This window comes from Rousettus aegyptiacus, unplaced genomic scaffold, assembly GCF_014176215.1.
Source record: "Rousettus aegyptiacus isolate mRouAeg1 unplaced genomic scaffold, mRouAeg1.p scaffold_m13_p_14, whole genome shotgun sequence".
Taxonomy (NCBI): Eukaryota; Metazoa; Chordata; class Mammalia; order Chiroptera; family Pteropodidae; genus Rousettus; species Rousettus aegyptiacus.
Genome location: NW_023416289.1, coordinates 44,661,687 through 44,667,952, shown reverse-complemented (window position 1 = coordinate 44,667,952; position 6,266 = coordinate 44,661,687).

Genomic DNA, 6,266 nt, shown 5'->3' with positions numbered 1-6,266 from the left:
TCTATTCGCCCAACCGTCAGTCATCCACCGTCCAGCCTAACCTAGCCTGGGAGGGCGGAGCTGTGCCGTCTCCATCCTGCAGGGAAAGAGTGAGGCCAGAGCCCTCACCTCCAGAAGCGGGTTCAAATACAGCAGGCTGGCCTTAACCACTGCACCACACTGCCTCGTGGGGATATGGGAAGGAGGGAGACAGACAGACAGACAGACAGAAGACAGAGAGAGCTTAATCAGTGAGAGCCTGGGAGACAAAGAAATTGGGACGGGGAGAGACAAGTTTGGGGCCCTGACCGAGAGACTCGGAGAGGGTTGCGCTGGCCTGTGCTTCCTTACCCAGCAGTGGAGTCCCCCGCTCTGTGTCTCCTGAATGAGAGCTGGCCAATTAGCCCCTAATTCCTGGAAGAGGCAGCTGGGGGGAGGGGAGGGAGTGGGTGTGTCCGCAGACCAAATTGCTCCAAGCTTGGCTGGGCTTCCCTCCACTGGGACACAGGGAGCGAGGAGAAGCACAGCCAATGTGGCTGTTCTGGCCTCTGCCCCAGCCTGGGCTCGCTATCCTTGGGGACGAGGCGGGCCAGGCCTTGGGGTTCAGGTGGCAGCCCGGCAAGCGGGGTCACTCTTGTTGCAGCACCCGTACCCCTCGGAGGAGCAGAAGAAACAGCTGGCGCAGGACACGGGGCTCACCATCCTGCAAGTCAACAACTGCTGAGGGGCCCGGGGGCTCAGCGGCGGTGAGGGGCGCGGGGCTAGAGCCGGGCGCTGTCCGCGGTGCTGCAGGAGGCCGCGCAGCCCCTCGGAGCCTCGGCCCCTCGCTCCTGCTTTCCCTCCCACACCCCCTGGCCTCGTTCCCCAGCACGCTCCCTGTCTCCGCGTGTTCTTTCCCGCCTCTCTCCTACCTTCTTTTAACATCCTCCCTCGTTTCCATGGCCCCCTCCCAGGTTCATTAATGCACGGAGACGCATCGTGCAACCAATGATCGATCAATCCAATCGCACAGGTACAGGGAGAAAGTGGGGAGAGGGGGCCTAGTGCTCCCCAACGAGTGTCTGAGCTTAGGCTCAGGCATCCCGGGGCTCAGCCTGCACCCCTCAACCTCTCTCACAGGACAGGGGGCAGCCTTCAGCACAGAGGGCCAGCCCGTGGGGGGCTACATGGAGACACAGCCACACATGACCGCTAGGCCGCCAGATAAGGCCCAGGCCTGTGACTGAGCCACGCACGCAGGACACCGGGCCACTCCTTTAAATGGCGATGCCCCACCTTCTGGGATTAAGTTAATGAATAATGATAACAGAACCCATGATGCTTCTTCCAGGTTCTGCCCACACGTTGGAAGTCTCCGCTTTCTCTAAGGACCAAACACCCTCTTAAACGATGCCTCAGTCTGTCCTGATAGAGGACTCCCTGATGAAGAACGGGCCGGGAGCAATTTCTGGGGGTGTCTGGGGAAGACTCGCTGATCCTCCTCTTTTGTCTTCTAGGATCGATGGGCATGAGTTCGAATTTAGAAGAGGAGTGGCATTATCTATAGAGGCTGGATTCAGGAGACATGTGAGTGCCCCGTGTCTAGGGGTGTGAGATTGGGGGCTGTGCAGATCTCGAAGCTTCATAAGACCCCTGGACTCCAATAGTGGGCCGCCTAGAGCAGCAGCAGCGGGAACCCCTGAAGTGAGGGTTCTCCGAGATTTGGTGGGAAGATGATCCATCCACCCAACATCCATCCATCTTTCCACACATGCACACACCAGGTACACATCTCCAAATGTCCATTGAGCTCTCTTGCCATTCCCTGATAAGTCTCAGGTAGGGTCCTGACCCTGATAAGATTCTGGGCTTGTGAGGAAGTGGACATCAGAAACCAGTGGCAATCCAGTACACCAGCTGAAATGATAACACAGAGGTTGCACAGCGGAGCTATCAGGGAAGACTTCGTGGAGGAAGTAGCTTCCCGGTGGGGCATCGAAGGATGAATAGGAGCCTACTGGGTAGAAGTGGGGAGCAAGCTACTAGGGTACATCCTTTTACTTTCCCAGGTCTTAAGACTTTTGAACATCATCATATTTTGTCTTCATGACAACCCCAAGAAGGAAAAACTATTGCTTTTCACTTTACAGATGAGGAAACAGGCTGAGAGAGAAGAGGTTACTTGGGCAGGTTCATCCAGCTCAGAAAAGCAGAGAGAACAGCACGTGCAAAGGCCCAGGGTGGAGAGGCTGCCTGGAGTTTCCAAAGCACAGATCAGAGCTTGACTCGCCCTGGATTAAAACCCTTCTGTGGCTCCCTAGTGCCCGCTGGATAAAGTCTGAACTCCTTGATTTAGCACCCATCCATCCATCCATCTATCCATCCATTCATTCGATACACGTTTCCTGAGCACCTCTGTGCCTGGCCCTGTGCTGGGTGGTGCTAGGGACAGAGCAGTCACCACGAGAACCCAGCCCAGCCCTATGGGGCTCCCAACCCACTTGGGGAGACAGACTCATCCCAGACAGTGACAACCCAGTGTGGGCAGGGCTGGGATACAGGAACCCAGGACTTGGAGGACCTCAAAGGGTGCATCGAACTCAGACTGTAGGTTCAAGGAGGACTTCCTGGATGAGGGGCACTTTGGAGCGGAGACAGGAGACTAGGAGTAGGGGAGAGTGCCTATGCAAAGGCCTGGAGCACTTAGGAACCTCACAGCTGTGAGGCAGCCTGGATACACACACACCAGGGGGAGAGAGGGCTGGGCTGGGTTAAGGCTGTGAGCCAGGTGAGTGAGTAATAAATTCGAGGCCAACAGCAAGGCTAGGAAATGAGAATGGAGACCTGGGCGGCCTTGGGCATGGAGGGGCACCGGGAAGGAGAGAGGCGGATTGTTCAGAGCCTGGCAGGTCAGTGTGTGTGCGTGTGTGTGTGTGTGGGGGGGGGGTAACAGCTCTGCTATGACCAATTGTGGCAGGTGTGTCCTGATCTGAGTGTCAGGGGACCTCCAGGATCACAAGTGATAGAGGGGCCTCTCCTCCTAGTCCCCCGTGGGCTGTCTCTTTTATTCTCCCCCGTCGCCCCCAACGCTTGTCTTTTTCCCTTTGTGTCTCATTATTTCCGTCTCCGTTTTGTGCGTCTCCGCGTGTCTTGCTGGTTCTTTTTCCACATCTGCATTTCGGATGCTCTCTGTGTCTCGTCCTCTGTCCCATTCAGTCTCCCTTGTTTTACTTTCTCTGTCTTAACATTCTCCTTGTTTCTTTTTTCATCGCCATCTCTCTCCATCCATTTTGGTTCTGACTCTCCATCTTCCCCTTTCTCTCTCTGTCTCAGTCGCTCTCACTGTGGGACTGGGGGAGATAGCACAGAAGGGCTGACGTCAGGGAGACCCCTCCTCACTTCCTGACTGGACCTCTCCTGCCCTCTGCACAGACCCCAGCCTGCGGACTGTGCCTGCCAGGCTCACACCTGGTTCCGGTCCCCGCCTGGCCCTCAGCCTTCAGGACCCTACCTTTTATGGCTCTCCCACTCAACGCCTACCTCCCTGAGGCCCCACCGGGACATGCGAGAGACCTGAGTGCCCACTTGAAGGTCTCTCAAGGACAAAGACAAGGCCTCTGGGCTCTGCACCCCACTTCTGCCCTCACGTCTGCCTGGAACCTGAGTTAAGATCCCGGGCTTGCGTCTTCAGTAGATTATGGCCAGAAGGCCCCAGCCTCTAGGACAGAGATCGAATTAGAGGTGGGCTGGGGCCGTTGGGGGAACAGGGTCACCCAGATCTGACATTTGGGGAGGTTCCCTTCGTCCTCCAGCCCATTCCCCTCCTCCCTACCTCCTACCTCCCTTCTCTGAGGTTCTACTTTTTTTTTTTAATGATAAAGTCTTAAAAACAAAACGCCAGCAATCTGAATTCTTGGGAGTCTTACAAGATTCAAGTTCTCACTCCTTTGAAGCTTATGAATCGATCACTCATTATAATAACTGATCCTGTTTATCCTGCTCTGTCTTTGGGCACTCTGTGTGTATCAGTTTTTGCTGTGTAACCTACAACCCCACACTCTGTGGCTCAAAACACCCACCATTTTTAAGCAAATTGTTCTATGGGCTGGTGTCTTAACTAGGCTCAGCTGGGCAGTTCCTGTAGTTTCAGCAGGGCCTTCCTGAGTATCCATCGCCAGCCCCGGGCCAGCAAGGGGACTCTACTTCTGGGGTGAACTCACTAGCAGCAGGGGCCAGAGGAGTGACTGGGCTGTATGGTCACATGGGCCAGCAAGCCTGGCTTGTTCACACAGCAGCTTGGATGGACTCCCAAGGGAGGGCGGAAGGGCCCAAGGCTCAGGCTCGCCCTCAGTTATCTCCCTAATGTCCTAGCCCACGTGGGCCTGGTAAAAGGGCACGTCGTCATGTTCCTTAGGAGCCGACAGGCAGTGCATGGTCGGGGCGGGTTTGGGCTGCCACCGTTATGCATTTATTCTCCCTTCTCTCATTCATGCTGTGAGCCAGAAGCCTTATCCTACCAGCCCACAGCCCAGGGGGTGGGAGGGTCATCGTCCCCATTCCAAGGTGAGGAAACTGAGGCCCAGATGGGCGAAGCCACTCACCAAGGGTCACACAGCCAGAGAGCGTGGATCTCTGTTCCAGCCAAGATCATCTGGCAATTCCGAGCCTGTGCGCTAACCGTAACCATTTGATCAATGGTCTCTCATTTTAAAAATTAGAATTCCAAGAGTCTATGATTTTTTAAAGAACCTAACCGGAACTGTTTTCTGGGTTAGGTATTGTTTTGGTGATTGTGATCAGTGCTCATCTTTCCCCAAACCTGCCAGAATTTAAGTGGGAGAGACAGCAGGAAGGACTTGCAACCCCCTCCCCACCCCGCCCCCACAACCACCACCACCTCTGAAGGTTATGGGGGAGGGTACAGGGCTGGGCTGAGCTCTGAGGTCCTCCTCAAGGGGAAGCTGCTGCATTTATGTGACCCCTGCCTGGCTAGCAGATGGGAGAACATGGGAATGCTGGCTTTGGGGGGAGAAACAGACCCCCACACACACTCCCCCACCTGCACCTGGTAATTGGAAATGCTTCTCACTTTATTCTAATTAAACCATTGAATGTGCCTCCAGGAGGAGGGGTTTTAATTAGGAGGATAATTAACTAAAAATACCTCTCCGTCTTCCTGGAGCGGGGAGCAAGCGGACAGACCCTGAGTTCTGGGTCCCCTGTGCAATGGGTGGGCATTGCCGAGTGGACTCCGGGTGCTGTTATGTGTGTCGGGTTCATCTGGGTGGCAAAGCGGGTCTTTATAACTGGCTCCCTCCCTGTATGTGTCCATGGCAGTGCATCTCTGTGCAGCTTCGTAGCCCCTTGTGAATTATGTGACCACGACAGTGTCACTGCAGGTCATCCAGCTCAGACCCATCAGAATGTGGGGCAGCCAATGAGCCTGGCTCCCTCCAGAGGGCGCCAGAGAGCTATGGAAGGTGTTTGTTTTTTAACAGTTTGTTGAGATGTAGTTCGCAGAGCATAAAACCCACCCATTTAAAGCGTGCGGTTCCAGGACTGTAGTACATTCACAGAGCTGTGCATCCATCACCACAGTCGACTATAGAATGTCTTCACTACCCCGAAAGGTCACCCCCAACCCCCAAAAATAACAACCACCAGTCCACTTTCTTGCTCTATGGATTTGCCCATTCTGGACTTTTCAGACAGATAGAACCACACCGTACAATGTACAGTCTTTTGTGTCTGGGTTCTTTCACTTGGCATAATGCTTTCGAGGTCTGTCCATGTTGTAGCTTCATTCTTTTCCATAGCCGAATAATCCTCCACTGTTTCGGAAGAATTTTGAGCAGATAAGGGACATGATTGTGTTTGTGCTTTGCCCCTTGGGCTGCCACGTGGAGGGTGGACCAGATGGCGTGTTACGGGTAAAACTGTGGCCCCCGAAGGGATCTACTGAAGTCCTATGTGCCAGACGTGTGAACGAGACCATAACTGGAATGAGGATCGTGGCTGATGATCAAGTTAAGCTCACAGGGTGTCCTTGTAAGAAAGGGAAATTTGGACACAGACAGGCACTCGGGGAAGAGGCAGCCATGTGAAGATGGAGGGCTGGAGTGAGGCAGCCACGAGCCACAGGACGCCAAAGGCGGCCCGCATTAGCCCCCAAAGCCGGAATGGCCCGGGGAGGGCACCCCCACAGACCCCTGCCCACACCTTGGTCTGAGAGGAGTTTCTGTTCCTCTATGTCACCCATTCAGTGATGGTTTGTTTTTGGCAGCCATGAGAAACTGACACGGGGAGTA